General features: G+C 54.2%; 1 protein-coding gene across 1 annotated transcript in view; it reads right to left on the bottom strand.

Annotated features, from left to right (window-relative positions):
• Window positions 1-6,771, bottom strand: part of PSD2 (pleckstrin and Sec7 domain containing 2) — a 48,296-nt gene extending 41,525 nt beyond the window's left edge. Inside the window, exon 1 of the mRNA XM_045886613.3 lies at window positions 6,528-6,771. The gene's annotated coding sequence lies outside the window, so the exon portion shown is untranslated. The remainder of the gene's footprint in view (window positions 1-6,527) is intronic.
• Window positions 6,772-18,773: the final 12,002 nt, after the last annotated feature.

Here is an 18,773-nt window from a genome sequence, read left to right as displayed (position 1 = left end):
GAGGATGGAGGCAGGAGAATGGCTCCCTCAGGGCCCAGGAAGTGGGCCAGAGAGAGTGCCACCCTTTCCTGAGGCAGGTGAGGACCCTATAGTCCAACATTCCCACCCCAGGCCAGGCTCCCTCCTCGTTTCCATCTCAAGGCAAAAGAGCAACCCTAGGTACAGGGCAAGGCCAGGGCCTCAGGCTTCCCTGAAAAGGTGCCCAAGCCCTTCAGGTGGTGCCAGCCAGGGGTTATTAAGGAGCCCAGCATCACCCTGCTTTCTTCCACTCAGTTTGGCCTTTGGGGAACCAGCTTTGCCTTGGGTTGTGGGTATCTGGACGGCCTTCTCTTTCTCATGGTTGGGCAGGCAGTGGTCCCCAGGGCAGGGTGCACATTTGCATCTTATCTGTATGTACCCCTCAGCCTGCTGGGACTTTCAAGCGCCCCTGGGCCCAACTCTGCAAAAGTCATTCCTTAATATCTCCCCATGTGCTTCTCTCCCCACTCCCCAGCCACTTGGCACCCTCCTTTGCTTAGCATCTGCATACATCTGCATGCTGGTTTGGAGGGCCCTCAACCCTGATGAAACTCACATCTGCTGTCAAATCCCAAGTTAGCTTTGTAGCTGGGGACTCTACCCCCAGCTGACTTCCCTACAGGGTGAGCCCTCCATTATCTGGGACCGCGTGGGACTTGGCTGTTCTGGCTAAGTGACTGGCATTGCTCTGTCTTATTGGAGCTTCATAGGATACCTGGGACTCACTCTGCTTCTTGAGCCCCATTTGACCCATGAGCCTGCAGACTGAGAGTTCAACACCAAGGGCTATAATGGACTGAGCAAGCACAAGTCCTCCCAGTCAGCCCTGCCTCAGCTGATACACCTGACTGAGGGCAGATCTCAGGGCCTCCATCTCTGAGCAGCTGCTGTCTCCAAGTCTGGCTCAACAGCCAAGAGAGATGAACCAAGAAACTTCATCGTCCCTTCTCTTTGCCCAAGTTTTACTTATCCCCTACTCCCTAGACCCTCATATTCTGTCTGTCCACCACTCCCCAAAACCTCTCTACTTCTCTGCATCTTCCCCTCTGACTTTTCCCCCACCCCTCCCCAACCTCTTGATGTTGTTGCCCCACTTGACCCCACCCCTGCGGAGTACCCCCTCCCCCCCACTTCGCCCGCCTGCTCCTGTCTCTGCTTTAGGACTTCAGCACAGGGTGTGACAAAGGTTGTGGTCTCCTTGAGGCTGGATGAAGGAAGCAGCATGTGCATGAAGCCAGCAGGTGTGAAATGGGCTGTAGTGGGCCATTCCACTATTGCCGCCCATGCCCATCGTCGAGAGAGTCCCTCCTATTCAGCCATAGCCCACTGCCAGAAGATGTGGTGCCTGGTAAACAGCCTCACCCCCTGATGGACAGTACATGGGGCAGGAGAGAAAGAGAGGAGTCAGGAATGACAACAGCACTTGGGCAGGGTGGAACTGCCATTCCTGAGATGGGAAAGACTGGCTGGAGCTGGTCTGGGGAGGAAGATCGGGAGCTCCACTTTGGATAAGTTGAGTTTGAAGGGTCTAGTAGACATGGCAGCTGAGATGCTAAAAGAACTACTGGAGCTCAGGAGAGAGCTCAAAAGTGGGGATATAAATGTGGGAACTGGCAGCACGTAGGTAGGTGTACTTAAAGCCACAGGACCTGATGAGATCAGCACAGGAGTGGATGTAGATGAGGAAGACCAGCCATGCAGGGGCTGAGTGCTGTGACACTGCAGGGTTCAGAGGTGGCGGGGGGGGTGGTGAGCAGAAGGGCACTGTGTAGGATCAACCATGAGGCCAGAGGCAAACAAGAATGGATGTGCTGGAAGTGAAAGAGGATATTTCAAGAATTGGGAGAAACTGAATGTGTCAGATGCTTCAGATGAGGACTGAGACTTGGCCACTGAGGGTAGCAATATGGAGGTCAGCAGTGACCTTAAAAAGAACAGTTGGTGGAAGGAGGTGAAAGCCCAGTTGGAGTGGAGTCGAGAGAGAGAGAGAGAGAGAGAGAATGGGAGGAGAAGACCAGGAGATAATGAGTCCCGACAACCCTTCTGGGGAGCTTTGCTACAAAGGAGAGCAGAGATGCTGTGGCAGCTGGACGGAGAACACAAGAGAGCCATCTTGTAAGACAGGAGAGACAAGAGCAAGTATCTGCTGGTGGAAGGACCCAGTATAGGAGGAACTTATGCAGGAGGGGGCCCTGGCTTCAGCGATGCCCTCGAGTAGGCACAAGGGGACAGGATCTAGCGCACAAGGGGAGGGGTAGCCTTAACCAGGGACAGGAACGCCTCACCCCCAGCGACAGGAGGAAGGCAGAGCTGTGGGTGCAGGTGCGGTAGATGGGTGACTGCAGCACTGTGAGTCTGAGAAAGTCTTGATTGCTTCTATTTTCTCAAAGAAGTAGGAAGCAGTATCACCAGCTGAGAGGGAGGATGGGGAAAGAGGGGCAAGGATGGAGGGTAGAAGGCAAAGTGTGAAACAGTCGGCAGGTAGGGAGAGAGGAGATGGACTCGGGACCCATGGTGGGAATGTGGACAGCACTAAGGACTCTCCTGAAGCTCACAGTTTTGTACTTCAAGTGACAGCAGGCAGGGTAGTGGTTTTTCTCAGCCCCGCTCAGCTGCACAGGTACAGATGTGGAGCAGGCGGGATGTTGGATTTAACCAGGGCTGGGGTTTCACCAAGGAAGTATGAAGAAGCAAATGAGGTAAGGGAGTTGGGGGTCTGCACAGGAGGGATTATCCTGAGTTTTATGGTGGCCCCTGGGCCCACGCTGAAACTCCCTCCCCTGCTGGGGCCTGAGAGCCCCCCACCTGTCCCCTGCTGTGAGTCATGAGTGGCCTTCCCTCTGCCCGCATCCCGAAATGAGCTTCTGAGAGGGCGGTCACAGGTGGTCACCAAAACCTGAGAAATGAGCTTCTCACACACCGTTCCCCTAACCTGGAAAGTAACGTGGACCCCACACATTCAAAACTGCATCCTCCATCACCCTTCCCAGGCCATCCAAGACAGCTCTCCCCCCCAGTGCCAGTCAGATGCCAGTGCCTATCCGTTCGGCCTCCTCAATCTCTCCTTATCCTCCTCCCCACCTCCCACCTGCCACATCTGGGTCCTAGCAGGGCCACCACACCACCGACTCTGTTCCCTCTGCGTGCCAAACGCAGCAGCCCCGAATCCAGTGCCCTACCTCTCATACTGGGCCACATCATGGCAGCCGGACCGGTCCTTGTCCACCACACTGGCCCTGCCAGTCCCCCTCCATCCTCCTCACACACACCTGTCCCATTACTCTCCTCTCTAAAGCCCTTGGTGGCTCCCAGGGTCTTCAGAGAAAGGGCTAGCTCATCATCCCCCATTCCAGGCCCCGCCCCCTTCCTTCCTGCCTTGGCCCCCTCCATCCCCTCTCCCTCACTACTTCCTGCCCCCAGTTGTGGCTCACCCCCACACCACCCCTGAGGTTGGGAGTTCCCTGAAGACCTCATCAGGCTCTGCTGAATCACCCTTCTCCAGTATGTGGTCTGAAGTAGGGGTTCAGTCAGTTTTGCTGACCTGGTGCGTGGATGACCAAGTGGATGAAGCTTCTGGAAGCGGAAAGAGAGAGGAATGGAATGAAACAAAGGGATTCCTTAGCCAAGTGGCCTCACTTCACTGACCACCTATTACAGGACAAGCTGAGGACATCTGCCTCCCGATGAGAAGCACTGAGAAGGAGGCAAACATCACCTATGGGATATTCCTGCCAAAAAATGTTTAAGGTGGATCTACTCATGAGCAAACAACAAGACAAATTCAGAATGTGGGACATTCTACAGGAAGAGTGACTGGGGCTCTTTAAAATTGACAATGTTATAAAAGACTTTAAAAAGGGGGGGGGCAGGGCGATTGTTCCAGATTAAAGGAGAAGTAACTAAATGAGATGTGTGATTCTTGATCAAAACTTATTTTTACAACAGCTATAAAGGATATTACTGGTACAACGAGAGAAATTTGAATATGGATTACATACTAGGTGAAACTGCGTCATTGTTAAACTTCTTGAGTATGACAATATATAGTCATTATATAGAAAAACGTCCCTGTCTCAGGAAATTCATGCTGAATTACTCAGAGGTGAAATGTTATGATGTCTACAACTTACTTCCAAAAGGTTCAGACAGAGAAACACAAATGTGGGTAAAATGTCAACAGTTGGCAAATCTAGGTCTCTAGGTGAAGGGTATATAGGTGGGTGTTCATTGTACTGCCAGGTGTGACGAGACAAAAAGCCAGGCGGGCAGGAAAGGAGTGGAGGGACACACTCCAAAGAGGGGAGCTCAAGGCCCCGCTTGCCTGGGCATGAGTCAGAGAGGCAGTCCTGCACTCCAGCAGGCCACGGCTGGATGCCAGAGTCAGTCAGGGCCAGCACAGCCCTGGAGTGGCTCACCACCTAAAAAGGATCAGATCCCTAGGAAGACTTACCCGTGAGCAAACCCACTTAGAAGGACAAGGACCCTGCAGGAAACAGCTGGGTCCCAGGGAGACCAGCAACGCAGCCCTGCCCCACCTCTGCCTGAGCTGTGGCAAGAAGCCAGGACCGGCCCAGGCTCACTACTCCCCCCAAACACCCCTCAAGGGGCAACAGTCTAAGTGTATCCTCCTGTGTGAGGAGCCAGGCTAAATATGGAGCCCCAGACATTAAGATGCTGCTCAAAACAGATTTTCCTGGAAAAGACCATCTGGCAAAGGATGTCTAGAACATCTTCTGTCACGGGAGGCCGTGTCATTTTCCTGCAGGCAAACGTCCTGAATGGGACTTCTTCTCTAGAAGACCCTAGCTTAGTGCCTCAGTTTCCCCCAAGGTCACTCCCATGCTCCACGTGGAAATGCACGCAGTCACCTCCCTCCTAAACTGCATCTCTGGGAAGAATGAGATTGGGGACACAGTTCCAAGCAGCAGACAGTTCTGCCCAGGTACAAATCCTGAGCCTCAGTATCCACCTCCACAAAATGGGAATACTGGTAGTATCTCCCTCTAAACGTGGTTGTATGAGAGTACTCGGCCAGTGGTAGTGCTCCATGCATGGGAACTCGGCAAGGAAATGTCCCCCCCCTCGGAGCCCCTCCCTCTCAGTGCTGTCAATATATTTTCCTATACACTGGGGAAAGGGGGCTCTTGGGTGGGCAGGCCTCTCCTCCAGAGACAGGAGGTGAGTAGGGGAGGCCAGCTGGCCCATTTTACTGATTCAGAGATCCCAGGTCACAGAACTTGTAGCTTCCCTGGGAGGTAGGGCTCCTAACCTTCCAGGGAAGAGGGTGGAGAATGACTGTATTTGCCCAGGGATAGGGGGTGGGCTTGGAGGTAGTCATAATGCCTCGTACCCACTCTCCCTCAAGCTGCCTGAATACCCCCCCATTAAGTAGCTCTTGCATCCAGGGTCTGGAAGAAGGAGCTAGGGAACCTAAGAAAGTTCAAATGCCTCTTCTTGGACCCAGGCTGCCCATCTGCCCTGGCCAAGCCCTGAGCCCTCTCCCTGCTCCCCATTCACCCACCCATCAAGCTCAGCTTGGCTTCTCCTGAGCCTGCCAGGAATTTCAGACCCACTTCCATTGTGGCTAGTGCTTCTGTCCCTAGTTTCCTTCCAGGGTCCCCCCAAGACGGCCCCAAGACAAAGGGGTAGGCTGGGGCAGTGCCCCCCCCCCGGGGCCTGTGTGGAGACAATGTTCCCTGTTCTGATTCAGGGAGTCCCCAGATCCTCCAGGGACAGCAACAGTCAGAACACCTCCTTTTAGGAGGGGGCCAGCTGGGCAGGGTGGTCCCCACATCTGGATTCCCTGCCCCACCCAGCCCCAGCAGCGGGCTCTAAGGACCCCTCCCTCCCTGAGGCTGCCACGGCCATTATGTGCCTTCTCAGCCTTGCCCGCTGCCTGCCACGCCCCCATGCAAGCCCCTGTTCCAGCAGCAGAGTCCAGAGCGGGGAAGGCCTGGCCGCCAAGCCAGGCTGTCAAAGTTAGGAAACTGGAAACAGAAATAAATCCTCAAAGCTGCTCCGTGGTAAAGGTAGCTGCCAGCAGGCCCCGGCAACCACCCAACACCCTGGGTCCCCTGCCACCAAGCTGCCACTGGCACCCCATCAATGCACACATGTACCTCAGATTATACAAAAGGGGGGATCCGGAGGCAGAGCCCAGAAGGCAATCGGGCCGGCTGGCCCTAAATGGCCCTGCAGGCTGGCCTGGGGTTCTCTGGTGGCGCCCCCACTCCCTGGCCCAGACCCGGCCAGGCCCGGGCTTCCTCTCACGGCCCCATCTCCATGACAACCGTATCCTTCGGATGCTCCAGCCGCCACGGAATTGATCTCAAAATGTAGCTTTGTTAGCAGACCCCAGCGGGCATGGAGGGCGGAGGGCGGCGCCCTCCAGCATGCCTTACCTCCCCCACCCCCAGCATCCCCTCCTGGCCCCCAACCCGACTTCGGGAGAGGCGGGGTCCCAGGGAACGAGGGCCCTGGGGACGAGGTGGCCCCGCGGCCCCACTCACCGCTCCTGCTCCCAGTCGCTGGGTCCAGCCTCTCATGGCGGGGCCATGCGGAGGCCTCCGCTGGACTGACCGTCCCGCTCCGCCGCCGCCTGTCGGGACTCCCCGCGCCCGCTCCAGTCCCTTCAGGTGTCAGAGCCGAGGCTGTGGAGAAGCTGAGCAGAAATGGGGGGACGGACGGCAGGAGGGAGGGAAGGAAGGAGAGAAGGAGGGAGGGAGGAGCAGGAAGGGCGGGGAAGGGCGGGGGGACTGCAGGCGGGCGGGGAGCGGGAGCGGAGCCCGAGGCGACAGCGGCCACTCTGGCCGGCCCGCCCGCCACGCCTCCGCTCCCAGGTCCCCAATGTGCGCCCTGAGCCGGTCGGGGAGGGTGCGGCCAGCCCCTTCCCGCACAGCCCCGCGCCCGGCCCTTTAAGAAAGTGGGGGAGGGGAGCGCTGCGAGGTTCCGCACCACCACCCCCCCTTCCAGCCGGGCCCCAGCTGTCCTCTAACCCCGGGTCAGACCCAGCCACCGCTGGGGGGCGAGGGGCAGGACCCTCAGCATCAGACCCTGAGCCCTCAGGCTCAGCTCAGCCCTCCTCCAGGTGAAGGAGGGAACAGGTCCTTGCCCTGCTCCAAAGGTCTATTCCTCCACTAACTCTACTCCCCCCACCCAGAATGCGGGACATGGTGGCCCATCTCAGAGATCAGTAAACTGAGCCTGCCCTACCTACCTACCTACCTACAGAGACAGAGGGAGGCACAGACAGACCTGGGGTTTGGGGTGAGAAGGGGGACTCAGGATAGAAGATCAGACAAAGGAGAGATACACTGAGGGAGGGAGAGGGGAAAGGTGGATCCAGTCAAGAATGCAGACTCCCGGCGCCAGGTCAGGGGAAGGCTACCTAGGCAGAGAGATACGGATGCTGTGGGCTGTAAAAACCATCTCCCAGGGGATCTGCCCCCCAGTTCCCTCCATGCTGGTCACTACCTCGAAGACCTTCCCCACTCAGGACACTAGCTCTGAAGAAGAAGGGTGACAAGAATGCATTTGGACTAGACACCCAGAAGAACTTCCTAGCCATGAGGCTCATACAGGGCAAGATTCCACCTCTCACACAGGTAATAATGGGCCCCCACCCGTAGGGATCTACAGAGACCAGAAGCTGGGGGGAGCGGGGGAGGGGGAGCAGGTCTAGTTCCACTACAGAGAGAGATCAGGGTAGAGTCAGCCCTACCACCGAAGGCCACTTTCCACAACTGTCCTTCCACTCCAGCCCCCAGGGTCTGTTCACTGCCCTGGGCTCCTTCCCATCTCCAGATCTTTGCAGGCGTTCCACCCTCTGCCAGGTCAGGCCTTGATCCTGCTGTGCTCAATGAACTCCTACTCAGTCCTCAAATCCCTGCTTAAACGCCCCTTCCCCCAAGAAGCTTTCTGTGACCTTCTTTCTACCCATACACACATACACACACACACACACACACAGAGTTAGGGGCCCTCTTCTTAGAGAGCAGAGGGTGAGAGAAGGGAGAGAATTTGCTGACCTATTCGGGGTGTCTAAGCTGTCCAGGATGGAGTAATTGGAGATTCAGGGTGTGAGCTGTGATTAGTCTCCTCCCTCTTCAAGCTGGGCCACAGCTGAAGCTGGGGTTTTATCAACCATGGTAGACACTTCTGTTATTACCTGTATATCCACCATGTGCCAGAGTACACAGTAAATGCCTTCCATGTGTTATATTTAACCCCCAGAACAATCCTGCAACCCATTTTACAGATGAGAAAGCTGAGGCCCAAAAGCACTGGCCATTTGCTTAAGGTCCCAGGAGGTCTGACCCTGTGGACAGAGCTGGGTAGTTGAGAGGGCACTTGGGCCACACCGCTTTCCTGCCCATCAAACCCAAGGAGATTGCCACAGAGCCCAAAAACAAGGGGTCCACTCTACTGCAAGTGCCCAGGATCTTCTTGGAGGGCACAGAGGGAACACGGCTTCTCTGCGGTCCTGCCTTTTAACCTTCTGCCCTCTGCTACCTGTAGGCAGGGATGGGTGGCAACCAACAGGAGCCGTGAGCGAAGGAGAGGTGACAAGGCTTTGCTTCCATATTCCCCATGCTCTGGAACCATGACCTCAAGTCACAGCCAGACAACCTTTCTGAGCCTCCACTTCCTCAACTACCCAGTAAGGATGGTAATAACCCCTCTCTTGTGGGCCTGGGGTGGGATGAAAGGAGCTGTTATGCTCAGTGCCCACCCACCTGACCTGACCCCCAGATGCACTCAACAGGCTGTGGTTATTCCAACCATAATGAGTGACTTACTCATGGGATGGATCATTCACTCTCTGTCCACCTAGATGGACTGTGAGCCCCCTGAAGGCAAGGTCTTTCTTGTTCACCATGTGTGGTCAGTACCTAATGCGATAACTATACGCAGGAGCAAAGAATAGAGGCAGGGAGGGAGATACAGCTGTCTCCCTGCTTCATCTGGCGCACAGAACTTAGTCCCTGGCCTGGGTCTGCTCCCCATCGCTGGCAGCTCTGGGAGCCTGTTGCACTAGGCATGGGCTGGCCAGGGCCAGAGGCCTGGGCTCTAATCTAACCCTGCTGCTTCCTGGCTGTGCGACCACGGGCAGCCAGATCCCCTCCCTGTAACTCACTGCCCCATGCGAAGTGCAACTAGCCCAAGGGCTCGAAGGGCCGTCGCAAGCCCACGGAAGGTCCCTGTGAGAGAGAGTGCTGTGGTGCACTGGACACAGGAGACAGAGTTACGGTTCTTATTCCGCGTAGGTACTTTTGCCTCCTGAAAGAGTACAGGGTCAGCATCTCCCCACCCAGCAGCCAAAATGCACTACATTCCTCAGCATCCCTCCAGGGGAAAAGAAAATCAGCAGCTTCTCCCCCCTCCTCCTCCCCCACCTTTCCCCACCACCTGAAGGTGAGTTTCAGGAAGGCGGGTGCTGGAGGCTGGACAGGGGCATGGGGCCCAGTTCCCAGCCCACTTAGCCCAGCACAGCCCCTGCTACAGTGAGACCTCTACCTGACCTCCTGCCCCGCCTGACCCAGGCAGGGCCTCCTCCTCTTCCTCAGCCTGAGCAGAGTGGGGCATCCCGGGAGGAGAAGAGGCCAGGACCTGAGACCCACCGCCTGGAGGAAAGCATATGGATCCAGAGGAGGCTTGGCCCAGAGAGCATCTGCAACACCCAATGCTCCCATCTTCCACCTGGTGGACTGAGGCCAGGAGATGAGAGGCTGTGTAGGGATTCCCCAGGCCAATCCTGGAGTACTCGGTGAGCACCTACTGTGTGCCCAGCCATGCACCAACCCTGCCCTTGCCCCTTCACCCCCAACATAAAGGCCCCAGCCCACCTGTCCAGTGTCCTCTCCCAACACCTCACACCTCAAATGTGATGCCCTAGGACCCCACCCACCCTCATACACCCTGACCATTTCTAATAACCTTACTTTGCTTATGCTGGTCCCCTGCCTAGGATGACTTCTCTTCACTCACTTTCTCTCGCTAGTTCCTCTCAACCCTCCAGCCCCCCTCCAGCTATTATGCCATTTCTTTTCCCCCATCACAGCAAAGCTCCTTGAAGAAAGTTGTCCATGCTCTCCAATTTCTCTCCCATTCTCTCTTGAACTCACTCCCATCTGACTCTCATCCCTTCACCCACACTTCTTCCACTGACACTGCTCATCAAGGTCACCAACACAGCTAATGAGTACGGATGTACAGGTTGGGCACTGCACAAAGGCACCTGGGGTACACAAGGGGTGGAGAAGGAGCTAAAATCCAGCTTGCTGTCCCCTCACCATGCTGTACCTGGAACAAGGCAACATCGGGCTGGGGGGAGACACCTTTTCCTTTATACCAAGGTATCTCCCTTCTGCATGCCCGTACACTGGGTCCACCTAGAGGAGCCGGCTCTTTCTCCTTTTTATACAAAGGGATTAGATAGACTTACTGGGGCCTGGTCCTTAGGGACCACTGTGATGTCAAAACCAAAAGTCAATTCTCACACCTCATCTTAACTTATTGCCAGCATCTGCCACACTTGATCAGCCTTCCTCCTCGAAACGGTTCCTCCCGCTGACTTCCAGGACTCCTACTGCCCTCCTATATCCCTGGCTGTACCTTTTCACCCTCCTTTGCTGATTCTTCCTCCACTCCCTGGCCAACAAGTACCGAAGGCCCCAGGTGTCAGTCCTCTGTCTTCTTTTCCAGCTCCCTCTCCCATGGTGATCCCATCTGGCCTCAAAGCCCATCTAAACCCCAAGGATCCTCCCATGTGATTCTCCAGCCTGAACCTCGTCCCTCTCAGGTCATACCCAACAGCTGACCTAAGGTCTCCACAAGGATATGCAAAGAGCAGCTCCAGTTCATCCCAACCAAAAGTGACCTCTTTGCAGATGCCACCACCTTCCTTCCATCAGCTCAGCCTGAAACTCAGGCGCCGTCCTTGCCTCCCACACCCCACATGCTAGCCCTCAACACACCCTATGGGATCTACTTTCAAAACAGGTCTCCAATTGGCCACTGCCCATCAGTTCCACTGCTACCACCTGGCCGCAGCCGCCATCGCCCCCTCACTGGTCCCCCTGCTTGCCCCCAGCCCCGCTACCGACATTCCCAACACAGCAGCCAAAGAGATCCTGTTCAATGTCAGCCAGATCATGTCACTCCTCTGCTCAAAATCTTCAAACGACTCTCATGTCACTGAGAGTTAAAGCAAAGCCTTACAATGGCTATAAGTTCCTACATGATGTGGGCCCCGCCACCCGTCTGACCTCCCTCCTCTCCAGCCACAGGGGGCCTCCTCACTGATCCTCTAACACATCAGGCACATTCCCACCTCAGGGCCTTTGCACTCACTATGCCCTCTGCCTGAAAGTCCTCCCCCAGGTGGCTGCATGGCTTAGCCCTCACCCCCTTCAGCTCTCTGCCTAAAATATGAGTCTCCCCTTGGCAGGCTTGCTTTTCCTCCAGAAGACATCTTTATATCCTACATGCCTACTTGCTTATGCTGGTTATTGTCTGTCTTCCTACCACCCCTATCATCACTAGACCATAAGCTCCAGGAGAGCTGGAAATTTGTTCTTTCACTTCTGTACACCCAGGGCCTAGAACATTGCCTGGCCCATAGCAGGCACTCAGTAAAGTGCTCAGATAATGAACACACCAGCAGATAAAGAAAGGAAATAACTACAGATACTAAAGTGTACTCTGAAAACAGAAACGGGGATGTGACGGCCCCTAGTTAGAAGAGTGGGAGCGCCTTCAGCCAGGTGGCCAGAGGAGGCCTCCCTGAGGATGTGCCCCCAGACTGGGCACACCCAGTCCCAGCACACACCACCTTCCCCCTTCACAGCACACATCACGCTCTGCCATTCCTGTCTGGATAGTCCATGAGGGCAAGGACCCTTCCCACTCTTCTCTGGATCCCCACTTCCTCCAGAGCCCAGGGCCAGCATACAGTAGGCACTCAAAGGGTGATAAAGCCAAAGAATGGATGGATGAGAGATCATGGACAAATCCATGCATGAGCCATAGGACTCTGACAGAGCCCAAGGTAGGGAAGCTGTGTGATGAGGAGCAGGCAGGAAGCCACAGAGGCCTAGGATGGAATCCCTGGGACCTCGGGGTCTTCTCTGTATAATCCCCCGCATCACCCATGACTCCTCTGTTAGCTGAGTGGGAGTGTGGGGAGGAAAAGCCATTCTCACTGGCCATCCTGTGGCCATGAGGATGATGGTTCATCCATTTGTTCAACAAACATTTACTGAGCAACTACTGTATGCCCTGTGCCAGGCCATGGGAGGAGGGTGGGCAGGGCCCAGACAAAGTCCCTCCTTCTACAGCTCACAGCCTATCAGATGATTTCCCAGAGGAAAGAGCCCCTCTTCTATCTATCTATAGGTAGGTAGAGCTGCCGGGAACAGGCAACTTCTCTGCTTCACGCCAGTTATCACAAAATGAGATCAAATTTTAAGTATGAGTTTTACTAGTCTCCTACCTACTACCTCCCTGGACTGGGAACTCCAAAGAGGACAAGAACTGGGTCTTTTTACTGCTGGGTCCCCAGCATCTAGCAAGGGCCTGGAGCATTGTAGGAGCTCAATACATACTTGCTGAACAAATGGATGAATGAAGAAATGAGTGGGAGAATATAAGCAGGACCTAAGGATGGTAAAGATTTGGGCTTGCAGCCAAGCGAAGGACACAATGGGAAAGGCCACACAGCTGAGCAGGCCTGAGATGCAGGAAGGTCTCCGGGAGGACAGCAAGGCCAGGGGCAGGAGGAAAAGGAGAAGGGAGACTGCTCAACCTCTGAGAGTTGCCTGTCCTACCCCCACCCCCCAGCAAACAGGGCCGTGAAAACACTGGCCCAGGGCTAGTGGACAAAACCCCATAAGGAGTGCCAGGGACTTGGAGTACCTAGAGCCAGTCGGCTGCGGGCCCAGGGCACAGGCAAAGCCTGGCCCAGAACTTTGTCTGAAGGCCTTTGTGGGCCTCTGGGAGCCTGTCCAGGAGGATGCCGGGAACTGGCTAGGGTGCTATGGGGTGAGCACTGTCCTGCTTCCCAAGGTCCATCTGACCCTCCAGGGCTGGGTTATGGGGCTAGAAGGAGGATCCCCATCTGCCGCCCAAATCCTTATCCCTGGGGCGAGAACACCACCCTATCCCAGGAAGTCGGGGCACTACCTATAGCATTAGGCCAGCAGATCCCATCCTGGTTACTGAGGCCCAGGGAAGATGCAGCTCCGCTAGAGGATGCTCAAAGTTCGGCTTGAAGCTGACCCTCCCCTCACCCAGCGTTCCCCCCGCCCACTCCCCTCAGGAAGCCCAGCCCGAGAGAGGGGGGCGAGCTAAGAGCCGCGGACTCCTGGCCTGGGAGGCGCCTTAAGCGTCAAGTTCCCGGGAGGGCGAGCTCGGGGCTGGGAGCGGAGCCGTGCGCAGCCCAGGAGGCTCTCTGCTTCCCTCTGCTGGCAGGATCCAGAATTACCAGAGCGTCCCGCGTCACCAGGCCAAGCCGGGTCCTGGGCGCTCCGCGGCGGGCAGCCCCCCTCCCAATCTCTTACCAAGAAAGGAAGAGACTCGAGGTCGTATGGGTCATCCCCTTGCCTCAGCACCAGGCCCAGCCGTGCCCCGAAGTCCAGCCGCAGGCTCTCTAACCAGCCTCCGTGCTGGGACGCTCGCTCTTTCTGGCAGTCCTTTACCTGGTCCAACCTGAGTATTTTCTCAACTTGACCCAGCTGTCCCCGAAGGCCACGCTCTTCCAAAATACGGATGGAAAACTGAGGCTCCACTGACTATCCCATGGAGACCCAGGCCCCCTCTTCTTTGGAACTGAGGGGAGTGCAGATACCTCTCCCCGCCGCAGCCGGGAAAGCAGGAGTCTAACTGGCCGAGATCGACAGGCCGCCCTGCCCAATCCGTTCCGGAGCCCTTCTAAAAGCGGTCTAGCCGAGAATGAGCTCTTTTGGGGTCAGGGCGTCACCTGCTGGTGGCTACAAGAACTGCACCTGCCCCGCCAGGCACGATCACTGGCCAGGCAGCAAAAACCTCCGATAATAATCACAGCAGCTGATTTTTATTAAGAGTGTTCCGTGGAGCCAGGTTCATACTGAGTTCTTGGCATTATCTCATTTCACACATTATCTCATTTCATCCACGCAGAAACCCGATGAGGTGGACAGCATGCCTTCCATCTTGCCTGTGAGGACCCTGAAGCTGGGAAAGTTTAGTGCCCTACCCCAGAACACACCTCTAGTAAGTGGCAGCGCCCGAGTGTGTACTTGAGCTGGCCTATTTCACGTGCACGGGGGCGGGAGGGAAATGGCAGATCAGGAGTGAGCTCTATGGGGAAGATCTCCGCCTTCCTGCTTCCCACCCAATCCCTCTCAGCCTAGCTTGCTGCTGGCAGAAAAGGATCCGTCTGTGTTGCCCCAGTAGGGTCCATGCCCATGTCCCCCGACAGACTGAGACTCCTCTAGTGCAGGCCGAGGCAAATCTGTTCCCTTTTTCCCTCCACTCAGCACTAATAATTGAAAGCTCAGGCCCCCTCACTTGAGACTGCCCCTGGGGCCACCCACCCCTACACGCTGCAGGCCCTACTCAGCCCCTTCCTCGCTTCTCAGTTCATGAGCTTAGGCAAGTAGGGTGTAGGTGATTGCAAGGGACACAAACCAGCTTCCCTGAAAAGAGGCTCAAGTAACTGAAAAGTCCGGGGGCAGATCCAGCTGCAGGTAGCACTGCATCTAGGCTCCCAAATGTCTCTCTCCAAATCTGTAGCCCAGTATTTCTCTGTGGTGGCTCCATTTCCAGGCAGGATCTTCCGACAAAGTAGCAAAATGGGTAAGGCAGCTCTGAGCTTACGTCAACCTTTGAGGAAAGCAGCCTTCCCTATCCCAAGAATATAAGCGAAAGTCTCAGAATTCAGTCTCATTGGCCCAGCCAGAGAAATAGGCCCTGAACCAATCACTGTGGCTCCCCTGGGAGGGAGGAGTGGAGTCAGCCCAGGAGATCCATGTGGACTGCTGGGGGGAGCAGATACGTCCCAAAGGCCCACAAGGGGAGAATTACCAGGGGCAGGAGGACCGTGGCTACACAGCGAACAGCACTAATGTCTGTGACACCCAGCCACGCCAAAGCCCACCCTCTCTTGGCCCCAACGCCTTTTTAGATTGCAGGCCACTTCCCAAATTATCACACTTTCTTTCTTCATTCCTTCTTTCAACAAATTTTTATTGAGGCCCTACATGTACCAAGCACTGTTCCAGGTGAATCATATCAGTAAACAAAAGAGAAGGAAATCCATGACCTCCGGGATCATTTCTTTTTTAAAAAAAAGATTTTATTTATTTGTTTCAGAGAGAGAGTGTGTGTTAGAGAGAACGTGCAAGCATGAGCAGGGAGAGTGGGAGAGGGAGAAGCAGGCTCCCCGCTGAGCAGGGAGCCCAATGTGGGGTTCGATCTCAGGACCCTGAGATCATGACCTGAGCCGAAGGCAGACGCTTAACCGACTGAGACACCCAGGGGCCCCCAGGATCATTTCTTGTGGGAGTGAGAGTAGAAAAGAAACAATAAACACAAGAAATAAGTAAAATTTATAATAGAGACAGTGACAAGTACTACAGGGGGAAATAGGGCAGCATAATGGGGATAAGGAGGGTGGACAGAGTGACAGGTATGGCAACTTCAGATAGAACACTACCAAAAGACTTTAAGAAGGTGGATTTGAGTGAAGACAAGAAAGGGGTAAAGGAATTTGTCATGTATATATGGAGGGGGGTGATTTCCTAGGACCAGGAGTCACCAGCACAAATGCTCTGAGCTGGCATGTTCTTGGAACAGCAAGGAGCAAAGGGAACAGGCAAAGAGTGTAGGCAGAGACGAGTCACCGAGATGGCGGGGGCCCCGTGATGTAGAGCCTTGTCGGCTCTGTAAGGGCTAGGGCTTTGACTCTTAGTGACATGGAGAACCACCCAAAATCTGGAGCAAAGAACTGTCCTGATGTGACTTGTATTTTTAAGGGATCCCTTTGGCTGCTGTGTTGGGGATAGACTGGAGGGGTCAGGGCTGAGCCTAGAGACCAGTTAGGAGGTTACTGCCAAATCCCAGGACCCGGGTAGTAGCTGCAGAGCTGGGGAGAAGTAAGCAGATTCTAGATATATTTTGAAGGTAAACCCAATAAGATGAGTTGGGGGATTGGGTGTGAGGTATAAGAGAAAGAGAAGTCAAGAGTGAAGCAAAATTTGAGGGTCTGAACAATGGGAAGGACAGAATTGCCAGGAACTAAGGTGCAGACGTGGGGAAGACTGTGTCTGAGGAGGAAAAGCAAGTGCTCGGTTTCGGGTAGGTGGAATTTGAGGTATCAACTGGTCACCCAAGCGGAGACATCAGGTAGGCAGATAGAGACGTGAGAAAGGTCTGGGCTAGGTGTACATTTGGGAGGAGTAATGAGGCCACCCAGGAGTGGGGGCGCATGTGTCAGAGGGCCAAGAATGGAGCCCTGAGAGCCTCCCACATTCAGAGGTCGGGGAGGAGGAAGGGGAGAAACAAGAAGGGAGACTGAGAAGGAGCATCTAGAGGTAGAGGGACGGCAGGAGAATGGGGGGTCCTATAAGCCAAAGGAAGATGAACCAGGTCAAACGGTCCTGATGGATCGAGTGAGACCACTGGATTTAACAACATGAAGTCACGGGGGCCTCTGCAAGAGCCATCTGAATGGGAAGGGCTGGGGCAACCTGATTAGAAAGAGACTATGAAATAACAATTAACAAGCTTCAGAGCAGCATGATTCACAGTAGCCAAAAGGTAGAAACAGCTTAAGTGTCCACTGACAGATGAATAGAGAAACAAAATGTGGTGTCTAAGGCAATATTATCCATCCTTAAAAAGGAAGGAAATTCTGGGGCGCCTGGGTGGCTCAGTCGGTTGAGCGTCTGCCTTTGGCTCAGGTCATGATCCCGGGATCCTGGTATGGAGCCCCACATCTCTGGTTCCCTGCTCAGTGGGGAGCCTGCTTTTCCCTCTCCCTCTGCCTGCCACCCCCCCTGCTTGTGCTCTCTCTCTCTCTCTCTGACAAATAAATAAAATCTTAAAAAAAAAAAAAAAAGGAAGGAAATTCTGACACATGCTAAGACAGAGACAAACCTTGAAAACACTATGTGAAGTGAAAGAAGCCAGACACCAAAGGACAAATATTGTATGTTTCTGCTTATAAGAAATATCTAGAATAGGTAAATTCACAGAAACAGGAAGTAAAATAGAGGTTACCAGGAGCTGGGAGAGAGGGAATGGAGAGTTATCATCTAGCGGGTACAGAGTTTTTGCTGGGATGAAAACGTTCTAGAAATAGTGGTGATGGCTGCACATTTTTAACACACCTAATGTCACTGAATTGCACATTGAAAAATGGTTAAAATGTTAACTTTTATGTTATGTATACTTTACCACAATAAAAAACAAGGTGGCCTCCTTCAAAAAAATAATCAAAAAAAATTTTTGTTAAGCACCTACTGTATGCTAGACACTGGGCCAAGACCTGGGAGCTGTAAAGGGCCACTGGGTGCCCATATGGGCTCAAACAAGTGCTACCCCAGCCCCATCTTTGTTCCCTTTGTTCTTTGGGCCCCTGGGCAAGTATGTGGGGACTGACTTGAAATGCTGGTTGTGTGGGGATTCCAGAGGCTGTTTGATGAATGCTGTCCTGAGACCATGGTGGAAAACCACAGCTGGATCCAAGTTCCATGGCTTTGCAGCTGGTGGAGTCATCACCATCAAAGATTAGGGGGAAATAAACTAGGGCAAGCACAAAAGGAGATCTTTAGAAGCGTACCACCAAGCTCTGTGGACTTACCTGGTCCATAGTTTTTTTGTTTTTACTTTTTAAAGATTTTATTTATTTATTTATTTGTCAGAGAGAGAGAGCACAATCAAGGATAGCTGAGTGGCAGGCAGAGCGGGCAGAGGGAGAAGCAGGCTCCCCCCTGAGCAGGGAGCCCGATGCGGGGCTCAATCCCAGGACCCTGAGATCATGACCTGAGCCGAAGGCAGACGCTTAACCGACTGAGCCTCCCAGGCGTCCTTTGTTTTTGTTTTTTTAACCAATAACTTGGATGAAGACCTAGAGGCATGCTCAACATGTTTGCAGAAACTGGAAGATGGAGGGATATGACATCAGAAGGCAGAAAGAGGCAGCAGAATGAGTGGTTAAGATCATAATGTCTGGATCCAGACTACCTGGGTTCTAATCCTAGCTCAATTATGACTGGGTCAACTTGGGAAAGTCACTTAACTTCTCTGTGCTTCCATTTCCTCACCTCTAAAATGGGGCTAACAGCAGCCCGCTGGTAGGGTTGTTCAGAAGTCTGAGTGACGTAGCTCCATGAGGTAAGTGTATGGGAGTGTGCTACTCTCATCCTTATCAGGCCTGGCTGGAGGGTTAAGTCAAAACTAACAAGATGGAATTTAATGAGGACAAATAGAAAAGCTGACATTCAGATTCCAACAAAGCAATTGTACAGTTTCAGGGTCAAGAAGACTTGGCTGGGCATCCATCCATTCATCTGTCCATGAGAAACAGCCCAAGGTGTCCAGTGATTTCCAGGGCAATTGCATCCACCCCTGTTATTATGACCTTCAGTGGTATTCACTGAGATACAGCATCCAAAACCAAGGAGGTGACAACCCCATCGTGTTATGAGCTTCGAACTCAGTGGTGGAGATCATCCTTTGTCGGGGTGGGGCGGGGCGCGGGGGACAGGCATTTT

This window comes from Mirounga angustirostris, unplaced genomic scaffold, assembly GCF_029215605.1.
Source record: "Mirounga angustirostris isolate CCGP_5_RB_7025 unplaced genomic scaffold, mMirAng1.0.hap1 SCAF_7, whole genome shotgun sequence".
NCBI lineage: Eukaryota > Metazoa > Chordata > Mammalia > Carnivora > Phocidae > Mirounga > Mirounga angustirostris.
This window is presented reverse-complemented; position numbering and strand designations above follow the sequence as displayed.